This window comes from Rana temporaria, chromosome 8, assembly GCF_905171775.1.
Source record: "Rana temporaria chromosome 8, aRanTem1.1, whole genome shotgun sequence".
Lineage (NCBI taxonomy): Eukaryota > Metazoa > Chordata > Amphibia > Anura > Ranidae > Rana > Rana temporaria.
In genome coordinates this window covers 188753297-188776525 of record NC_053496.1, presented here as the reverse complement: position 1 = coordinate 188776525, position 23229 = coordinate 188753297, and the positions used below count along the sequence as shown (strand labels likewise).

The 23229-nt window shown below is 46.7% G+C and overlaps 1 protein-coding gene and 1 pseudogene across 1 annotated transcript in view; one reads left to right on the top strand and one right to left on the bottom strand.

Moving 5' to 3' along the window:
* LOC120909737 overlaps positions 1-23229 on the top strand; it is an 857992-nt gene that overhangs the window by 582423 nt on the left and 252340 nt on the right. The gene's annotated exons all lie outside the window — the stretch shown is intronic.
* Positions 14306-23173, bottom strand: LOC120909818 (annotated as a pseudogene).

Sequence of the window (23229 nt, the reverse complement as noted above, 5' to 3'; positions counted from 1 at the left end):
CCCGCACAGTCTGAGGTTCCTCAGGATAAGAGGAATACGATGGTCCGGCACCGTCCCGCACAGTCTGAGGTTCCTCAGGATAAGAGGAATACGATGGTCCGGCACCGTCCCGCACAGTCTGAGGTTCCTCAGGATAAAAGGAATACGATGGTGCGGCACCCTCCTGCACAGTCTGAGGTTCCTCAGGATAAGAGGAATACGATGGTGCGGCACCCTCCTGCACAGTCTGAGGTTCCTCAGGATAAGAGGAATACGATGGTCCGGCACCGTCCCGCACAGTCTGAGGTTCCTCAGGATAAGAGGAATACGATGGTCCGGCACCGTCCCGCACAGTCTGAGGTTCCTCAGGATAAGAGGAATACGAGGGTCCGGCACTGTCCCGCACAGTCTGAGGTTCCTCAGCATAAGAGGAATACGATGGTCCGGCACCGTCCCGCACAGTCTGAGGTTCCTCAGGATAAGAGGAATACGATGGTCCGGCACCGTCCCGCACAGTCTGAGGTTCCTCAGGATAAGAGGAATACGATGGTCCATCTACACTGTGTGGTGCCGGATGGACATTTGAGGTAGTCGGGTTTTCTCCTGGACTATACTGTGTGATGTCCTCATCTTCTACTTTACAGTCTGGAGACAAAGTGAGACAATCCTCTGAGGTTTTCCTCATCTCCCGTCCATCTACTAAAATAGAAATACAAAGATTATTACTAGACATGAGCTGATTGGTTCCCCTAAACCAGGAGTGACAGTGATGAGGGGATTATAGGACGAGGGTCAGGAGTATGTAATGTACAACATAGAGTATATAGTGCAGGGGTCAGGAGTATGTAATGTACAACATAGAGTATATAGTGCAGGGGTCAGGAGTATGTAATGTACAACATAGAGTATATAGTGCAGGGGTCAGGAGTATGTAATGTACAACATAGAGTATATAGTGCAGGGGTCAGGACTCATGATATTGGTATTCAGTAATCAGTGGCGGATGAAATGATTACTGGAGACAAGTTGCAGAGATCCCACACCGCTGCCTCCCATCTCCTGAGACTGCACTCAGTGACTTGGGTCTGAGACTATACAGACATATCCCTCCACCCGGCACAGCCAGCAAATAACAGAGCAAGTAACCCGGGAGAATTGTTCTGTCAGAGATCTCACTAGACCCGGGCATGGGGCAGAAGACCCAAGGTACATACCCCAGGTGTCTAGGTCAAGCAAACCCTATGGTGAAAATCAACATTTTGCTGCCAGCTGAACCCCAGAATCTCCATAAATCCAGTCTAGAGACATAAATTGTGTCTGCAGCACAGAAGGAAGATTATCCGAGAGAAATACAGGAATACAGGACGGGGAACACAGCTCAGGAAAGTGACCAGGGGATTACAGGCTGATATCACCCAGTCCCCGCCCTACTCTGGACCAATCAGTGAGCAGTATGGGTGGAGGAATGGATTTAGTGTTAATGACCCACCTGTGCTGATCTCTGTAGGAGTGTCCTCCTCTATAAATGTCCCCGTTATTCCATCCTCCTCCATAGACTGCTGATCATCCCTCACATACGTCTCTTCTTCTTCTGATTTCACCTCAAATTCTATATCGATTGGATCTCCACTCTAAACCAAGAGAATGAGAGAGAATATCATCTGTAAGATATAAACTTACATACAAAATCCACACATCATCTCCACCAGTCCATGTTCTAGATGCTCCGCCCCACCGACCTTGTAACAGTGGGGGATGGTGTGACCTTCCTGTGTGGAATCCCGGGAATACAGAGGACGGGGACATCTCTCTGGTGGGTTCCTGGTATTAGGTGGCTCCATCATATCCTTGTGTCCTTCTGAAAACTCCTCCATCACTCCATACTCCTCATCCTCCTCTTTATACTCTTCTTTAATATCAATATTATCATCCCCGAGGTTTCCACTCTGAATATATAATAAAACATTCATTGTAATAAACATGTTTGTGTATAAATCATAACCACCAATAATTGTTCCTCATCTACCTGATGATGGTGGGGGATGGTGTGACCTTCCTGTGTGGAATCCCGTGAATACAGAGGACGGGGACATCTCTCTGGTGGGTTTCTGTAGCTGGATGACTCCACCATGGTGTCCTGGTACAGATCTTTGTGTTCTTCCTCCATCACCCCATCCTCATCGTCCTCTTTTATCTCTTCTTTAACCTCAACTTTAGGATCTCTCAGGTCTCCACTCTGAATATAGAATAAAAATGACATCAATGGTAACAATGCAGATAATGTACAGATCCTAATGATACTATCAGTGATTGTTCCTCATCTACCTGATGATGGTGGGGGATGGTGTGACCTTCCTGTGTGGAATCCCGGGAATACAGAGGACGGGGACATCTCTCTGGTGGGTTCCCATTACTGGATCCATCTGTAGGAAACACACACACTGACTGAATACATTGTTTCTATGTGTTTATCAGATGATGGGGGATCTAGGTGGAGCCTCCGTACTGCTCTCTCCTTTACAATAAAGTCTCCTCTTACCCGGTGATGTGAGGGGCGGCTGATTGTCCATCATGACGTCCTTGTAGAGATCCTTGTGTCCTTCTAAATACTCCTACATAGGGAAATAGACAGTGACATCACCTGATACAAAGATAAAGTCATCATCCAGACACACCCCTTGTGTTGAACCTTCACAGACACCAGGAATAGTTATTATCCCTCAATATATTTACATAAAGCTTATAAAATACAAATGTATGCATTATAAATCCACCGCTAAAAATAAAAATAAAAAATCCCATATTATAGTATTAGCCGTGTACAGTGTCGGCTTCCTGGCAGGATCGGGCAGGCGAGATCCCGAACCCATTCCTATCCGTTAGTATAGACTGATGAGGTGATTGGTAGGAAAGGTGACATCTCCAAAATGAAGAGAATGTTCCGGCCCCATAAGTGGGGGAATGTTCTGACCCTGAAGGGGTTGATGTACGATTCCACACTATATATGGGTGTATTAAGGATGGGCCAAACACACCCCCCCCCCCCCAGTTTGGTTTGCACCAGAACATGCGAACGGGCTAAAAATGAGTGTGAACAATATTAAAGTCTATGGGACACGAACATGAAAAATCTAAAGTGCTTATTTTAAAGGCTTGTATGAAAGTTATTGCCATAAAAAGGGTTTGGGGACCCGGGTCCTGCCCCAGGGGATATGTATCAATGAAACAAAAAGTTTTAAAAACAAATGTTTTTTCAGGAGCTGTGATTTTAATAATGCTTAAAGTGAAACAACAATAATGAAAGATTCCTTTAAATATCGTGCCTGGGGGGGGGGTCCCCTTAGTCTGCCTGTAAAGTGGCGTATCTGTATGATGTGTATTACAGTGCTCAAGCAAAATTATATTTCTAAAGGACAAAATGTAAATTAAACACGCTCGCAGCTCCAGGCAATAGAGATAAAAATTAAAGGAAAAAAAATCGGCGTGGGTTCCCCCCACAATCCATACCAAGCTCTTTGAGTCCGGTATGGATTTTAAGAAAAACTCCACACCAAAAAATAAATAAAAAATTGTCATGGGGTCCCCCTAAAATCCATACCAGACCCTTATTCGAGCATGCAGCCTGGAGGATAGGATGGGGGGAGCGAGCACTCCCCCTCCTGAGCCATACTAAGCCACATGCCCTCAACATGGGGAGGGTGTTTTGGGGTCCTCCCCAAAGCAAGAAGGGTTGCCAGCTAGGAATGACCCCTCTCCTTGATACCACAAATCTGAGGGTCCTTTTGCAGGCTTTTCAGAATATGGGAGGGCCATGCAGCGTAAGTTTGCAGAGGCATTCGATTCTGAGTCCTCCTGGTCACTAAGGATCAAATGATACGTAATTATCTCCTCCCAGTCCTGTACAACTCCATGGGTTTCTGGGGACTGAAAAAGATCCTCTTCTTCTTCTGTGTGTTTGGCGGCCCCGCAGGAATACTATCTGCATAAAGGGGGCCTTGAGAGGAAAGGAAGTCCTCCTCTTCCTCCTGCTGTTCTGCCTCAAGTGCCCTGTCCATGATTCCACGAAGCGTGTGCTCCAAAAGGAAGACAAGAGGGACAGTCTCACTGATGCATGCACTGTCACTGCTCACCATCCTCGTGGACTCCTCAAATGGTGACAGGACAGTGCATGCATCCCTGATCAGTAGCCACAAAGCTTCCCTTAGCCTGTCCTGGAGCCATACTCACACAGGTACAAATTGATGGCCCTCTTCTGTGTGTGCAGCCGCTGCAGCATTGCCAATGTTGAGTTACACCTGGTGGGCATGTCACAAATGAGGCGGTTGGTGAGCAGGTTGAAATCCCATTGAATGTCAGCCAGCCGAGCACTGGCATTTTATGAATGGCGGAAATGACCACAGACTTTTCTAGCCTGCCTCAGGAGATCCTCTTAGCCTGGGTACCTGGTAAAGAAACGCTGCATCACCAAATTCAGGACCTGTGCCAAGCATAGAACATGGGTCAAATGTCCTTGTCAGAGGGCGGAGAGGAGGTTGGTGCCATTGTCGTATACAACCATTCCTGGTTCAAGGTGCCGTGGCGTCAAGCACCTCTGAGCCTGCCTCTGCAGAGCTAACAGAATCTCTGCCCCAGTGTGGCTCCTGTCCCCTAAGCAGACCAACTCAAGCACTGCATGGCTTCTTTTAGCCTTACTGCCCTTTGAACGCTTAGGGAGGAAGAGGAGGGGTGGAACAGAGAGATGTGGCAAAATCACCACCAGCTTTATGGAGGCATGGTGGCAGAACAAGCTCCAACACTGAACCCTGTCCTTCATCATTCCCAGCTGCCAGCAGAGTTACCCATCGTGCCATGAAAGAAAGGTAACATCCCTGTCCATGCCTGCTGAACCATAAGTCAGCAGTAATATGAACCTTGCTGCTGACTACCCTGTCCAACAAGACCATAACATTGCCTTGCACATGATGGTAGAGAGCTGGAATGGCCTTACGTGAAAAAACGAATTTGTTTTGGAACCTGCCACTGTGGTACCACACATTTCACAAATTCCTGAAAGGGGGCAGAGTCTACCAGCCGAAAAAGCAGCAGTTGCAGTGCTAGCAATTTGGCCAAGCTAGCATTTAGACACTGAGCATGTGGATGGCTGGAACAGTTTTTTTTTATGGTTCAGCAACTGGGGTAACGAGATTTGCCTGCTGATATCAACCGGTGGTGCACTGCTAGCAGATTGGCTGCAAGTACTTGTGGCACCTATTGCTATACCTTCATTCTTCTCAGTGCAGGTTTTTGAGAGGACTTGAGGTATAGTGGGGGTTGAGATCACAGATGAGGAGCAAGGAGAAGTCCACCTTTTTTTAATTATGTGAGTCTCTCAGGTGCTGTTACCAACAGACTGCATGGCAGGTCATCATATGTCTGGTCAAGCATGTGGTGCCCAAGCGGGTGCTGTTCTGGCCATGCTTGATCTGCTTCAGACATATGTTGCAAACTATGCAATATACTGCACGTGTCGAAAAAAGCCCACATCAATGACATTTTGGAAGTCAGCGGGAAGTAAGCAGCGCCCTGCACCTGTGAAGCTCTGTGGTGTGATGCAATAGGGTGACTGCCTTTAAGCTGGCCCCTGAATGACATCCTGCCTCATAGGAGTTGTGCCTCCTCCTCTCAGGAACCCAAGTACAGTCAGTGACCTCACCATCCCCTCCCTCCTCGTCACTTGAGAAAACTTGGCAGTATGCTACAGCTGGGGGAACATAACCGCCAGTTTCTTGTCCTTCTGCGGCACCCCCTCTCTCTGGGCTCACATTACTCCCTTCCTGAACCTCGGAAGCAACATTGGAGCCTTCAAAATGCTGTACATCCTCCCAGAGCATATAACCGACACTGTGGTCGAATAATTCTGGTGACTTCTCCATGCATGATGGTGGGGCTATGGAAGAAGTAACTGTGGACAAGGAGTCGTGGATTAGTCCACCTTGGCAGCTGCATTGAAAGGCAAACTAGTATGAGCCTGGGTGACAGAGGATAAGAATGGCTTAGTTATCCACTCCACCAAACCCTTCTGCATGTTGTGGCTCAAAAACACGGCCAGCAGCAGAAAAAAAGGACAAGCGTGCTCTGCCTGCAGAGGATGCACCATGTCCGCGACCACCACTGTTCACTGTGGACACAGAGGCTGCTTGCCCTCTTTTAGTGGCCTGTGAGCGTCTGCCTCTCTTTGTTGGACTTGCTGGCGGACATGATGGGGATTTTATTTTCACACTGTACTACACTGTATTATATACTGTGTACACCGCCTGCACTGTATTATATACTGTACACCGTCTGCACTGTATTACTGTATTATATACTGTGTACACCGCCTGAAGTGTATATATACACACACACACACACACACACACACACACATACACTAAACTGCCTGCATGCCACTAACTAACCTGCGTAATCTAGCTCTAATTCTCTAAATCTCCATGTCAAACTACATACGGCCACCATGTAAGCAGACGTATATATAGTGTGGGGTGTGGACCTCCTGAACCATGATTGGCCAAAGCATACAGGTCAGGTGCCTGCTTTGGTTAATCAGCAGCCGTCATTTTCCCCGCAATCTCGCAGTGCATCATGGGGCGCTCCGTGGCGCGTGAATTTGCTGCCAACGCCCCATATGTTTGGTTTGTTTTCGAGAACATTGGGACCCTTCCTAAGGTGTATTATCATCTGCTGGAGATAAAAGACGTCACAGTGACTATGGAGGAAGAGGACGGACATGACGGGGTTACTGGGTGTAAATAGAAGATAAGATCTTATTACCTCCTCTGCTGCCGATTCCAGCGACGTCTCCTTTCTACTTCTTCCCGACTCACCTCTCACCTGGAACTTCCTGTCCGTGCCTGACATCACTTCCTGTCTGTTATAGAGACGTCCTGTCTCTATGGTAGAAGTGAGGTCACAACCTATTGGCCTTCAGAGGAACTGCAGTCCTGAGAAACGTCTCATAGGGGTTGGTTTACTAAAGGCAAATACTGTATACTGTGCACCTTGTAAATGCAGCTAAGCAAATGAAAGCGAGATGAAGCTTGACTTTGTAAAGAATACCAAATCACATTTAAGGGGAAAAAAATAGCATTTTTGCTTACACATGATTGGATGATGGAAATCAGCAGAACTTTCCCTCTTGGTGCACAGTCGATTAGCCTTTAGTAAATCAACCCCACAGTGTGAACCCGACCTTGTGCTGTGTGTATGTACTGTATGTAGGGCACGCGGGTGACACTCTCTCCGTGTTCTCCTTTTTATTGGGCGCCAAGTGTGGGTCACAAGAGAGGCTGCCCCATGATGGTCTCTTCTGGGTTACGCTGGGCACCTTGAACAGGCTCACTCACCTTACACACAGGGTGCCAGAATCAGATAGGAGATACGACGGCGTATCTCCTGATACGCCGTCGTATCTCCAAGGCCGGCCGGTCGTATCTATGCGACTGATTCATAGAATCAGGTTAGGCATATATATGCCTAAGATCCGACAGGTGTAAGTGTTTTACACCGTCGGATCTTAGGCTGCAATTCCAGGCCGGCCGCTAGGTGGCGCTTCCGTGTCTTTTACGCGTCGAATATGCTAATGAGCATTTACGCCGATTCAGAAACGAACGCCCGCCCGTCGTTTTTTTTTTACGTCGCTTGCGTTCGGCTTTTTCCGGCTTATAGTTACGCAAACGACCTTGATGTACTTTTTTTTTATCCGGTGCAGCGGGCATCGTGATTGACATTGGATCTACTTCAGGGGACATTGTTTTTTTTAAAGAACTTGTCAAAAACTGGAGTAGGGCTACAATGAACCACATACTCATTCACATAGGTGGGGTGGGATCTGAGGGCGCCCATTGTTAAAGGGGGCTTTTTCAGATTCTGATAAACACCCTGCCCACAGTCACCTACAACCACTGGCCAGGGTAATGGGGAAGAGAGCCCTCTGCCCCTAAGCACCCACCCCCCCATGTTTAGGGGAATGTGGCCTGCGATGGTCCAAGAGGGGGGGCACTCACTCGTCATCCCCCTTTTCCTGGCCTACCAGGCTGCATGGTTGGATAAGGGTCTGGTATGGATTTTGGGGGCGTGGGATTCCCTGTAAAATCCATACCAGACCTAAGGGTATAACTCTGATCATTTTATGGGGGTTCCCACTGTCTTGGTGCTCCAAGGACCTCCAAAATTGTGATTGGTAGTCAGGAAATTAGATGCGTAAATTATGTCCCAAGGAAGCCTGAAGGTGCTCCTTGGATTTTGCGTGGTCAGGCTGTGAAAAAGTCTCTATTCCCATACTCGCGGAGGAGTAGCAGAATGCGTTTTGTGGTGTAATTCTAATTATGTCTATGCTGTGTGTTAGAAATGTTTTAACCACTTCAGCCCCCCGGACCATTTGGCTGGTCAAAGACCAGGCCACTTTTTGCGATTCGGCACTGCGTGGCTTTAACTGACAATTGCGCGGTCGTGCGACGTGGCTCCCAAACAAAATTGGCGTCCTTTTTCCCCCCACAAATAGAGCTTTCTTTTGGCGGTATTTGATCACCTCTGCGTTTTTTGGGGGGTTTTTTTGCGCTATAAACAAAAATAGAGCGAAAACTTTTTGCTAAAATAAATATCCCCAAAAATATATTTTTTTTCCTCAGTTTTGGCCGATACGTATTCTTTTACATATTTTTGGTTGAAAAAAACGGAAAAGTGTTTATTGATTGGTTTGCGCAAAAGTTATAACGTCTACAAAATACGGGATAGTTTTATGGCATTTTTATTGATATTTTTTTTTTTTACTAGTAATGGCGGCAATCAGCGATTTTTATCTTGACTGCGACATTATGGCGGACACATCGGACACTTTTTGGGACCATTGTAATTTTCATAGCGATCAGTGCTAAAAAAATGCACTGATTAATGTGTAAATGACACTGGCAGTGAAGGGGATAACCACTAGGGGGCGAGGAAGACTAGGGAGTGATTCTAACTGTTAGGGGGCGTGGCTTGCCGTGACACGTCACTGATCGTGTTCCTAATGACAGGGAACAGACGATCAGTGACAAGGACGCCGATTTCGTTAGGATACAACGTTGCACGTCCGCGCAATTGTCAGTTAAATCTGTCACGTACCTGGTAGGAGTCTGATGTGATGAGGTCGGCCTCTCTTGTATCTCCAGCCCAGAACCCCTCTGAGGATGAGACAGATGACGGTTCAGGTTAGGAGGAACACGAGTCCCTGTGAGTGTTGCTTGGAGTGCTGTCAGGTGGAGGTAAAGACAGAAGACACTGGTAGAGCAGCAGGCACCGGGCAAAGTGGTGTGGAGAGAACAGCTGGGGTTAAAGGGGAACTCCAACCCACTTGCAGAGTCAGGGTGAACAAGTAGCAGGAACTTCCGGAATGCAGAGGTCAGAGGATAACAGACAGGCAGCGAGGTACACAGGGATCAGCAGGAGCGAGGTCAAATGGATAGCCGGGATCAGGAGCCAGGTATTTAGGAGGAATCAGCGTCCAGAGGGAGAGGGAGAGTCAAAGCAAGCCGGGTCGGTAACAGGAATCTGGCAGATAATACAGGCGTCAGGAAATCAGGGAACTGCTGAAGACCAGTCAGCACCGCCTGATGGTCAGAGCTCTCTTTAAATAGGCATCAGGAAGGATCAGGAATGCCTCCTGCGTGTGCACGCCATCCGTTGCGCACGCGCAGTAGAACGCTGCGGCGGCTGTAGTATCCTTTGTGCGCGCGCATGCGCGCCATTGGTCGGTAAAGTCCACTGTGTTCTAACTGTGCACATATGCGCAGGTGCGTGCACAGGCGCACGTGCGCCCGCATGCGTGCGTGCCAAAGTAGTCTCCGTCCTTTACTTACAAAATCACTTTGGTAATTTACTGAGAAAATTCATAACCATTTGGGGGACGTCTGTCACATACAGCGTGTCTAATGATTATTTTTAAGAATCCGACCTGTAAGTGGCAGGGTTAACGTGTTTCGTCCTGGAAGACGACTTGAGAAAACAGACCTCTTGCAAGTGTTTCCACCACAAAATGTACTCAGCCAATGAGAGGTGATGACTCCATTTTTATTTTAAAAAGCCTAGAGGACCGTCTTTTAAGTGGTGGGGTTTAACGTGTTTCGTCCTGGAAGACGACTTATTTTTCTCCTGCTATCAATGGCCAACACGGTACAACACATCCCTGTTTTTATTTTTGAAGGCCTAGAGGACCACCTTTTAAGTGGTGGGGTTAACGCGTTTCGTCCTGGAAGACGACTTGAGAAAACAGACCTCTTACAAGATTTTTTTACCACAAAATTTACTCAGCCAATGAGAGGGAATGACTCCATTTTTATTTTTATCCTGCTATCAATGGCCAACACGGTACAACACTTCATCCATGTCTTTGGTGATCTCTGATCTCCTTATGAAGTGTTTCTTACATGATGGAGATCAGCCATGGAGTATATCTGAGGTGTATATCAGGGTGTGCTTCTTCCCCACATGTCCAACAACATTCATATACAAGACATTTCCCGCACTCAAGGCATTATTGTTGGTTTCATTATCTTATGTCCTCCAATGTGTGCTGTACTTATAAGTACATAAGTCTAATCTCAGGTATTCGTATAAAGCCACGCCTGACATGGGAAACCATATGTCGTATGGAAGGACAATTCAAAACCTCCTTAATTTTCCCTCTCTATACATGAGACCTGCTGAATAGTGGCATCCAAAGTATCTTGGATAAAACCTTAAAGCGGAGGTCCACAAAAAAATGGAACCTCTGCTTTTCGTAACCCTCCCCCCTCTGGTGTCACATTTGGCACCGTTCAGGGGGAGGGGGGGTGCAGATACCTGTATAATACAGGTATTTGCACCCACTTCCGGGCAGAGACTCCAGCGGTGGTCACGCCCCCCCCCCCAGCTGTCTTCTGGAAAACACAAATGTCCCAGAAGACAGCGGGGACCAGATAGGACGCGCAGCGCAACTCGCAGTAGGGAACCGGGAAGTGATGCCGTAACGCTTCACTTCCTGATTCCCTCACCGAGGATGGCGGTGGGGGCAGCCGAGAGCAGAGCAATTGATCGGCTTCGGCTGCCGACGTCGCGGGCACCCTGGACAGGTGAGTGTCCATTAATTAAAAGTCAGCAGCTGCAGTATTTGTAGCTGCTGGTCTTTAATATTTTTTTTTTTCAGGCGGACCTCCGCTTCAATGCCTTACCATTCACTGGAGCGTAGCGGATCCTCAAGAATATGGCCACCGCACTATGTTGTATGGTCTATGACAATATGGCGGTGCGTGTCAGGATGGTGTGAATACCATCACGAGAGTTACGCTGCCCTCTAGTGGAAATTACTAGTACTCTATTTAAGGAAGTGATGTGAGCACTGCTGTACCCTACTGCCTCACAGAAGACATCCTATTGGACGAAACGTATGTCAGGCAAGGCAAGGAATAGCGTTGAAGTCGTTGGCCCTCGTGGAGAGTGTTTGAACTCTCTGCTGTAAGTAGACTCTGCTATTAAACTCTTGCACTTTCAACCACTTGTCGACCGCTACCTGTAGATATACGTCGGCAGAATGGCACGGCTGTGCAAAGCAACGTACCTGTACGTTGTTTTGAATTTGCGTGTGCCCCTGCCTCGAGCTCCATTACCGTGCCTGCGGGACCCGCGGACTCGATGTCTGCCGGTGTCCCGTGATCATGTCATGGAGCGGCAGAACAGGGAGATGCCTATGTGACTAAGGCCTTTCCCTGTTCTGCCTAGTGACAGGACAGTGATCTACTGCTCTGTGTCATTGGGAGCAGCGTCGTGTCACTCGTAGCCCAGCCCCCCCAGAGTTAGAATCACTCCCTAGGACACACTTAACTCCATGATCGCCCCCTAGAGTTTAACCCCTTCCCTGCCAGTGTCATTTACAACAAAAATCAGTGCATTTTATAGCTCTGATCACTGTATAAATGACAATGGTCCCAAAATAGTGTCAAAAGTGTCCGATGTGCCCGCCGCAATGTCGCAGTCACAATTAAAAAAAAATCGCACATCACCGCCATTACTAGTAAAAAAATTTTTTTTTATAAAAATGACAAAAAAAGGACTTTAGCCCTTGACCAATTAACCCCAGGGGGGGGGGGGGGTGTTCACGTCTCAGCCCACAGGATGTTCTGTGTTCTGACCTTGAATGGGCCCGGGAACGGTTCCGATCGCTGGTTCGGGGGTAGGATTTCCGACAACAGCACGTCAGTCCGATCGAGACAGGACCAATCACTCCCCGTCGCAATCTAGCGCCATATAAGCATTTTGTGTGTTTTTCCGGGAGTCTACACACGCGAGAAATACAGATTTCCATGTACACCTCACCCAACACGTGTCCCATCAGAAGGAATTATTTTCATGTCTCGGCAACTAATATTTAACCTTTAGAAGAGATAAAATGTATTCCTCAGGTGTGTTTTGCTCTCAAGGCTGGTCAGAGAGTTCGGGGGCCTCCTGACTGCCCCCTGCTGGCTCTTGTAGCCAAAATGACTAGAACTTTCTTTGAGGTTTCAGGAAAGTGAGAAATCTGTCTACATGGATAGGAGACTTTTATTGGCATCTAGGTGTCATCTCTATCCTAGAGCTTGCTAATAGAGGAACATGCATTACCAAAAGTATTGGGACGCTGGCCTATACACACACATGAACTTTAATGGCATCCAAGTCTTAGTCCGTAGGGTTCAATATTGAGTTGGCTCCGCCCTTTGCAGCTATAACAGCTTCAACTCTTCTGGGAAGGCCGTCCACAAGGTTTAGGAGGGTGTCTATGGGAATGCTTGACTTCCAGAAGAGCATTTGTGAGATCAGGTGCGGATGTTGGATGAGAAGGCCTGGCCTCGCAGTCTCCGCTCTAATTCATCCCAAAGGTCTTTTATTGGGTTGAGGTCAGGACTCTGTGAAGGCCAGTCAAGTTCCTCCACCCCAAACTCACTCATCCATGTCTTAATAGACCTTGCTTCGTGTTCTGGTGCGCAGTCATGTTGGAACAGGAAGGGGCCGTCCCCAAACTCCTCCCACAAAGTTGGGAGCATGAAATTGTCCAAAATGTCTTGGTATGCCGACGCCTTAAGAGTTCCCTTCACTGGAACTAAGGGGGCCGAGCCCAACCCCTGAAAAACAACCCCCCACTATAATCCCCCCTCCACCAAATGGTTTGGACCAGTACACAAAGCAAGGTCCATAAAGACATGGATGAGCGAGTTTGGGGTGGAGGAACTTGACTGCAAGTCAAGCCTTCTCGTCCAACATCAGGTCCTGACCTCACAAATGCCATTCTGAAAGAATGGTCAAACATTCCCATAGACGCCCTCCTAAACCTTGTGGACGGCCTTCCCATAGACACACCCCTAAACCTTGTGGACGGCCTTCCCATAGACACACCCCTAAACCTTGTGGACGGCCTTCCCATAGACACACCTCTAAACCTTGTGGACGGCCTTCCCATAGACACACCCCTAAACCTTGTGGACGGCCTTCCCATAGACACACCCCTAAACCTTGTGAACGGCCTTCCCAGAAGAGGTGAAGCTGTCATAGCTGCAAAGGGCAGAGCCAACTCAATATTGAACCCTACGGACTATAGTGTATGTCTATGACTGATGACTAAATACTGGCAATCGTGCATCTTTAACAACACAGAATTACACGATATCTACATTATATTATATATTTCTACAGATCACATCTCAGCTACGGGCAAAACTACCCGACTCTTCTATTACAGGCCACTAGAATGAACCGACGACTATAGGAAATCACCATTTGCCATTGTTGGGGGAATGCGGGTCACACCAGAAGAACAAATTGTTAAAAAAACTGAACAGTAAGTGTCTGTGAAATCTTCCACCACAATATTTACTCAGAGAGAGGTAATGACTCCATGTTTAGATTAAATGGCTTAGAGGACCACCTTTTAAGTGGTGGGGTTAACGCGTTTCGTCCTGGAAGGCGACTTGAGAAAACAGACCTCTTGCAAGAGTTTTCACCACAAAATGTACTCAATGAGAGGGAATGACTCCATTTTTATTTTTTTCCTGCTATCAATGGCCAACACGGTACAACACTTCATCCATGTCTTTGGTGATCTCTGATCTCCTTATGAAGAGTTTCTTCCATGATGAAGATCAGCCATGGAGTATATCTGAGGTGTATATCAGGGTGTGCTTCTTCCCCACATGTCCAGCAACATTCATATACAAGACATTTCCCGCACTCACTAATACACCTCGAGGGTTGTGTGGGACCCCTGATGTACAGGAAGACAGGACTTCAGTAAGGAACATTTCCCTCACTCAGGACAGGAATACGGCTTCTCCCCCGTGTGAGACCTCTGATGTCTGGAAAGAGTGGACTTATCTGAAAAACATTTCCCGCACTCAGGACAGCAATACGGCTTCTCCCCCGTGTGAGATCTCTGATGTCTGGAAAGATTGCACTTCTCTGAAAAACATTTCCCGCACTCTGTACAGTAATGCGGCTTCTCACCCGTGTGAGATCTCAGATGGCTAGAAAGACTGGACTTATCTGAAAAAGATTTACCGCACTCAACACAGGAAAGTGTATTTTTCCCCGTGTGAGATCTCTGATGTCTGTCAAGACTGGACTTCTGTGAAAAACGTTTCCCGCACTCAGGACAGGAAAGTGGCTTCTCCCCTGTGTGAGATCTCTGATGTCTGTCAAGACTGGACTTCTGTGAAAAACGTTTCCCGCACTCAGGACAGGAAAGTGGCTTCTCCCCCGTGTGACATCTCTGGTGTGCAGAAAGAATGTACTTACTTGAAAAACTTTTCCCGCACTCAGGACAGGAATATGGCTTCTCCCCCGTGTGACATCTCTGGTGTGCAGAAAGATTGGACTTGAATGAAAAACATTTGCCGCACTCAGGACAGGAATATGGCTTCTCTCCCGTGTGACACCTCTGGTGTACAGAAAGACTGGACTTTCTTGAAAAACGTTTCCCACAATCAGGACAGGAAAGTGGCTTCTCCCCCGTGTGAAATCTCTGGTGTGCAGAAAGACTGGACCTATCTGAAAAACATTTGCCGCACTCAGCACAGGAATACGGCTTCTCCCCCGTGTGAAATCTCTGATGTCTGGAAAGATTGGACTTGAATGAAAAACATTTCCCACACTCAGGACAGGAATACGGCTTCTCCCCCATGTGAGATCTTTGATGTCTTTCAAGATCTTTCTTCTGTGAAAAACTTTTCCCGCACTCAGGACAGGAAAGTGGCTTCTCCCCCGTGTGACATCTCTGGTGTGCAGAAAAACTGTACTTACTTGAAAAACTTTTCCCGCATTCAGCACAGAAATACGGCTTCTCCCCCTTGTGAGATCTCCGATGTCTGTAAAGATCAGTCTTCTGTGAAAAACTTTTCCCACACTCAGCACAGGAATACGGCTTTTCCCCTGTGTGAAATCTCTGATGGATGGAAAGATAACATTTCTGTGCAAAACTTTTCCCGCACTCAGGACAGGAATACGGCTTCTCCCCTGTGTGAGATCTTTGATGTCTTTCAAGATATTTCTTCTGTGAAAAACGTTTCCCGCACTCAGGACAGGAAAGTGGCTTCTCCCCCGTGTGAGATCTTTGATGTCTTTCAAGATATTTCTTCTGTGAAAAACCTTTCCCGCACTCAGGACAGGAAAGTGGCTTCTCCCCCATGTGAGATCTTTGATGTCTTTCAAGATCTTTCTTCTGTGAAAAACTTTTCCCGCACTCAGGACAGCAAAGTGGCTTCTCCTCTGTGTGACATCTCTGGTGTGCAGAAAGACTGGACCTATCTGAAAAACTTTTCCCACACTCAGCACAGAAATACGACTTCTCCCCCGTGTGAGATCTCTGATGAATGGAAAGATACCATTTCTCTTTAAAACATTTCCCACACTCAGGACAGGAATACGCTTTCTCTCCCGTGTGAGATCTCTGATGTCTGTTAAGATCAGTCTTCTGTGAAAAACTTTTCCCACACTCAGGACAGGAATATGGCTTCTCTCCCGTGTGCAATCTCCGGTGTGCAGAAAGACTGAACTTGAGTGAAAAACTTTTCCCACACTCAGGACAGGAATACGGCTTCTCACCCGTGTGAGATTTCTTATGTGTGGAAAGATTGGACTTATCTGAAAAACATTTCCCGCACTCAGGGCAAGGATACGGCTTTTCTCCTGTGTGAGTTCTTTTATGAATATTAAGTTTGGATTTAGACTGGCAACACTTCCCGCACTCAGTACAGAAAAACCTCTTATCTGTTGGAAGGACGGCACCGCCCCGCACAGTCTGAGGTTCCTCAGGATAAGAGGAATACGATGGTCCGGCACCGTCCCTCACAGTCTGAGGTTCCTCAGGATAAGAGGAATACGATGGTCCGGCACCGTCCCGCACAGTCTGAGGTTCCTCAGGATAAGAGGAATACGATGGTCCGGCACCGTCCCGCACAGTCTGAGGTTCCTCAGGATAAGAGGAATACGATGGTCCGGCACCGTCCCGCACAGTCTGAGGTTCCTCAGGATAAGAGGAATACGATGGTCCGGCACCATCCCGCACAGTCTGAGGTTCCTCAGGATAAGAGGAATACGATGGTCCATCTACACTGTGTGGTGCCGGATGGACATTTGAGGTAGTCGGGTTTTCTCCTGGACTATACTGTGTGATGTCCTCATCTTCTACTTTACAGTCTGGAGACAAAGTGAGACAATCCTCAGAGGTTTTCCTCATCTCCCGTCCATCTACTAAAATAGAAATACAAAGATTATTACTAGACATGAGCTGATTGGTTCCCCTAAACCAGGACTCCGCCCACATCAGGCAGCTTTGTCTCTGAGGATCTTACAATTCCCCCCTCAAGGTAACTAGTAAATGGCTCCTCTGATCTCCTACCAGATCATTTCTTTATTCATGGACCTTAGTCAGAGAGAGAGGAAACAACGAGAACTGTCTTTTATAGGAGTGACAGTGATGAGGGGATTATAGGACGAGTGTCCCCACCCCCTCTACCACTCATTACCGTCTTCCCAACACAAGAAGTACTGCACTTCCTTATTTAGTCTATGATTTAGTCATGAATAACAGCAGGACTGAGCCCCACCAGAGATCAGAGAGTGAGGATGGGGGAGAACAACCAAGATGAAGACTGGACTGATCCTGAAGACCTCCATCATTGGGTTATTGACTCCTCCCCCTCTTTATCACTTTCTGTTTAAGGTTCCAAAGTCGAAGGATATTATCACATTATTATCACCATGTAAAAGTCTGTCCTCCAATCACATCATCATGTCAGAACATTTGGGGTTAAAAAGTATATATATATAAGCATTTATATTACGCTTATTATATAATTTTCATATTTTCCATATTCATATATATTTGGCATGAGAGAGACTATTTTGTCGGCTATGAACAATACTAAAGCCATTTTTGGTTCCTATTTTCTCTCTAAAGCCGCGTACACACAACCATTTTTCATGTCATGGGAAAAATGTTTTTCTCGACATGATTCTTGCCAAGCCGGCTTTGCCTACAGACGATCGTGAAAAAAAAAATGCTCGAGTAAAGCGCGGTGATGTACAACACCTACGACGGCACTAAAAAAGGGGAAGTTCCATTCGGATGGTGCCACCCTTGGGGCTGCTTTTGCTGATTTCGTGTTAGTAAAAGTTTGGTGAGAGACAATTCACGCTTTTAAGTCTTCATCCTTTTCAGTCTGTTACAGCGTGATGAATGTGCGATCTCCATTACGAACGCTAGTTTTACCAGAACGAGCGCTCCCGTCCCATAACTTGCTTCTGAGCATGCACATTTTTTTTCGCGACGTGAAAAACAACGCGAAAAATTAGAGCATGTTCTAAATTTTCATTGCCCATTTTTCACGTCGAGAAAAATGCTCTGGAGCCCACACAAAAAACGGTCGTGCGTACGCGGCATAAGAGGTTAAACCATATCCACTGTCTCTAAAGTAAATTTTCTGTCTAAACGAGAGACTATGAAAGTCTGAATGTTCCCTTTCACAGACCATCAATTTAAAGGTTTGAACACTTAGGAAAATATAGCAGTATCCAGGGTTATAAATCTATTGGTCTTTGACACTTAAGCTGCGTGCACACGATCCGTTTTCTTGTCGGGAAAACTGTCATGTTTTCTCTTGGACGAGAAAACCAGCCGTTTGTAGGCTCTCCAGCAGTTTTCCCGATGAGAAAATCGGCCGTGTGCAGGCTCTCCAGCAGTTTTCCAGATGAGAAAACCTGCTGTGTGTAGGTTCTCCAGCAGTTTTCCCGATGAGAAAATCAGCTGTGTTTAGGCTCTCCAGCAGTTTTCCCGACGAGAATACCAGCCGTTTGTAGGCTCTCCAGCAGTTTTCCCAATGAGAAAATCGGCCGTGTGTAGGCTCTCCAGCAGTTTTCCCGACGAGAAAACCTGCTGTGTGTAGGCTCTCCAGCAGTTTTCCCAATGAGAAAGTCGGGCGTGTGTAGGCTCTCCTGCAGTTTTCCCGATGAGAAAATCAGCTGTGTGTAGGCTCTCCAGCAGTTTTCCCGACGAGAAAACCAGCCGTTTGTAGGCTCTCCAGCAGTTTTCCCGACGAGAAAATTGGCCGTGTGTTGGTTCTCCAGCAGTTTTCCCGACGAGAAAACCGGCCGTGTGTAGGCTCTCCAGCAGTTTTCCCAATGAGAAAATCGGCCGTGTGTAGGCTCTCCAGCAGTATTACCGATGAAAAAACTGGCCGTGTGTAGGCTCTCCAGCAGTTTTCCCAATGAGAAAGTCGGGCGCCTGTAGGCTCTCCAGCAGTTTTCCCAATGAGAAAATCGGCTGTGTGTAGGCTCTCCAGCAGTTTTCCGGACGAGAAAAACGGCCGTGTGTAGGCTCTCCAAAAGTATTCCCGATGAAAAAACTGGCCGTGTGTAGGCTCTCCAGCAGTATTCCTGACGAGAAAACCGCCAAGAATCACAACGTGGATTTTTGACCGATTCCACACAGACGATCGGTTTATTCGATCATTTTTTATCCATAGGAAAATTTTTAAATATGTTCTATTTTTTTTTCACCGATGGGGCCCACACACGATTGGTTTGTCCGATGAAAACAGTCCATCAGACAAACCGATCGTGTTGTCAGAACATTTGGGGTTAAAAGAATACATATAAGATCGCACATTTTATATGTTTCATAGTGTTCCACATTCAAATATATGTTTAGCAGAAGCGACACCATTTTGTGTCTTAAGTTGAGTCACAGTTCAAAGCCTGTGAATAAGGCTGTGTTACCAGAAGGACTTTATGTCTCTCAGGGGGGTGTATAATCCTTATATGTGCCATCTCCCAGGTCATATTTCTTTTGGGTTTGACACTTATAAGATAAGAGAATGATGAGGAATTCTGGTTTCACATGTGAGATGAAAGGCCCTGCACAGCATGACACAAAACACAGTATTGTCTTTATATATTGAGGCCATGGGGCTTATTCACAATCCCGGTGGAATTATATATTGTATATCTTAAATAGTATTGTGTATTTGTAATGCCTTAACAATATATGTGTATTAGTAATTCATATATAAACCTGTTTAATACATAGACATTACTAGGGTCCCAAAAATATAAGATCCTAGAATAGCTTAAAAGTATTAGACTGCTTTGATCACATTGCGGCATTAGTTAAAAAGGAACTTCCCAAGGCATGTGGGCTGACCATAACCTTATCTCAATCATAATATAGAAGTTGCCGACGTGCCAGGATGTCTGACAATTGTTTGACATACAGGACAACTTATTGCGGTTTTTATAGGCCCAATTCACAGGGGGTCGTACAGTAAGGCCGCGTACACACCGGCAAACAAGTACGATGAAACCGGTCCGCCGGACCGTTTTCACCGTACATGTCTGCCCGGGGATTTCTGTACGATGGCTGTACTAACCATCGTACAGAAATCCGCGCGTAAACAATACGCGGGGCGTGTCCGCGCCGTCGCCCCGACGATGACGCGGCGACGTGGGCGGGCCTGCCAGTTAAATGCTTCCACGCATGCGTCAAAGTCATTCGACGCATGTGAGGGATGGCGGGCGCTCGGACATGTACGGTAGGTCTGTACAGACGACCGAACATGTCCGAGCGGGCAGGATTCCAGCGGGCTGTTTTAAAACAAGTCCAGGAATATTTGCCCATTGGGAAAAGGCCCGGCGGGCAAATGCTTGCTGGAATCCTGCACGCTCGGGCCTACACACGACCGAACATGTCTGCTGAAACTGGTCCGCGGACCAGTTTCAGCAGACATGTTCGGTCGTCTGTACGGCCCATTAGTCATGATTAACTCTGAATGACCCTAAAATTAGGAATTATTTCTTAGACACCACTGCCCCCTACAGGTTGATATCGGCATGGTTCAAGAGTGTCACCCACCAAAACATATTGTCATGTGACATCGCCAGTCATGTGATAGGGAAATACACACCCACTTCTTTGGGGAGATAAAAGTGATTACACAGGACAAGATAGAGGGAGGTCTGTGGGAGAGAGATGGCTAGGCTAAGGGGAGCTGATCTCTGGAGGGCTGATGGCTGGAAGCTGCTCTCATCTCTGATCTCTGAAGGAAGCTGGAAGGCAGACATTGACCGCAAACATGTAGCAATGGTTCAGAGATAATCTTTCATTAGGATTCTCACTTCTCAATACAGGAAGAGCTCTTACATACTGGTAAAGTATAATCTTACATCCTCTATGCAATGGGTAGTTTAAACAGATACCAACTGGGGCCACTCTATTATCTTAGCAAGTGTTAATTGGATCTGGGAGATCTTTAACTGCAGCATAAGATCCTTCAGAGGCAATTAAAGAAGTAACACATATACGTATATAGATGCGTGTTACATATATCGATCACAATATCATTGTGAGTCCTAGTGAATGGCCTAATGTTGGAATATGTTTAAACAGGTGATGCATTAGAGATAGCCTTGTGTGTTAAAAAGACATTCTTGGCCAAATTACCAAGAACTGTCCACAGGAAGTCTTGTCTTTGTGTTTTAAGAAGCAGTAGCAGGAGATCTGTTTGGGATTGAGAAGAGATAATACAATGTCAAGGTTATGTCACTAAGAGCTAAAAGGTTTTAAATACGCCAGGATGATTTAAATAAGAGCTATGAATATACCTTGTCATATAATGCAAATATCATCTGAACATTCAAGTGTCACTTATCTCTGATTGTAGAAGCATATCAATTAATTGTTTTAACACAAATTGTACCTGATTTAAATTTTGCACTATATCTTTAGTTAATAAATATATATATTTTAAATATTCATTTGTTTTGCTTGTCCTCAAAATAGCACGGATAAAAGAATTTTGATATCTTGTATGGTAGGAAAAGCGTATATCTCCCAAAGCACAGATTTACATATTTCCATAAATACAATAATATTTTATAGTTCAGTATAAACATTCTGACGGTATATGTAGGCTCTATGCCGAGATACGTCAATGGTTCTGACAGTGTGTACAGGGCATAACTGTGAAAGACATTATAAGTTGTATTTGTCAAATGTAAGTTAAGCAGTTATATTCTAAATGACTTCAGCTTTGAGGAATTTATCTACCCTATATACTCGAGTATAAGCCGAGTTTTTCAGACCTTTTTTTAGGGCTGAAAATAGCCCCCTCGGCTTATACTCGAGTCAGTGTACCTGTCAGGACGCAGGCGTCCATTTTTCAAAAGTCGCGGCTTCCTCCTGGTCTGTGATAGGTGTTTGACACTGTGTTCCGCTACCGCCTATCACGAAGGTCCTCTCATCCTCTGACTTTCCCAGCAGACACTGTGTTCAGTGTTCCGCCTATCACTGACCTTCCCTTGTCCGAGGATGAACGAAGGTCCGTGATTGGTGGAACACTGAACACAGTGTCTGCTGGGAAACCAAGTCAGAGGATGAGATGACCTCCGTGATAGGTGGAACACAGTGTCACATGCCTATTACGGGACGCCAGGAGGCAGCCGCGACTTTTAAAAAATGGACGCCTGTCAAGCATTCAGGTACTCTGGCACTGTGAGGTTGCAAATGGGCATAGTGAGACTGTAATGGGCACAGTGATGTATAGCACAGTAAGGTATGGCACAGTGAGGTTGCAATGCCCACAGTGGGGTATGGCACAGTGAGGTATGGCACAGTGGGGTTGCAATGGGCACAGTGAGGTATAGCACAGTGAGGTATGGCACAGTGAGGTTGCAATGGGCACAGTAAGGTATGGCACAGTGAGGTTGCAATGCCCACAGTGGGGTATGGCACAGTGAGGTATGGCACAGTGGGGTTGCAATGGGCACAGTGAGGTATAGCACAGTGAGGTATGGCACAGTGAGGTTGCAATGCCCACAGTGGGGTATGGCACAGTGAGGTATGGCACAGTGAGGTTGCAATGGGCACAGTGAGGTATAGCACAGTGGGGTATGGCACAGTGAGGTTGCAATGGGCACACTGAAGTATAGCACAGTGAGGTATGGCACAGTGAGGTTGCAATGGGCACAGTGAAGTATGGCACAGTGAGGTTGCAATGGGCACAGTGAAGTATAGCACAGTGAGGTATGGCACATTGAGGTTGCAATGGGCACAGTGAAGTATAGCACAGTGAGGTATGGCACAGTGAGGTTGCAATGCCCACAGTGAGGTATGGCACAGTGAGGTTGCAATGCCCACAGTGAGGTATGGCACAGTGAGGTTGCAATGGGCACAGTGAAGTATAGCACAGTGAGGTATGGCACAGTGAGGTTGCAATGCCCACAGTGAGCTATGGCACAGTGAGGTTGCAATGCCCACAGTGAGGTATGGCACAGTGAGGTTGCAATGCCCACAGTGAGGTATGGCACAGTGAGATTGCAAATGGGAATTGTTGCCCCTCTTTTTCCGCTTACAGTAGCTGCTGCATTTCCTACTCTAGGCTTATACTCAAGTCAATAAGTTTTCCCCGTTTTTTTGTGGTAAAATTAGGTCCTCGGCTTATACTCGAGTATATACGGTAATGGTCTCAGCTAATATGTGGGTAGATTCTCCCAAGACATTAATCTGAGCCAGTTTCCGGAATGACTGAAGAACCCGACACACGTTTTGACAGTTTCTGACATTGAATTGTGTTCCTCTAATCCCGAGGGCAAAGGTCACGTCAATCCCATTATAAGCCATTCCTTATACAAGACTGCCCCAATGGGTTAAAATTGACATTGCTCAAGATGGCCGCA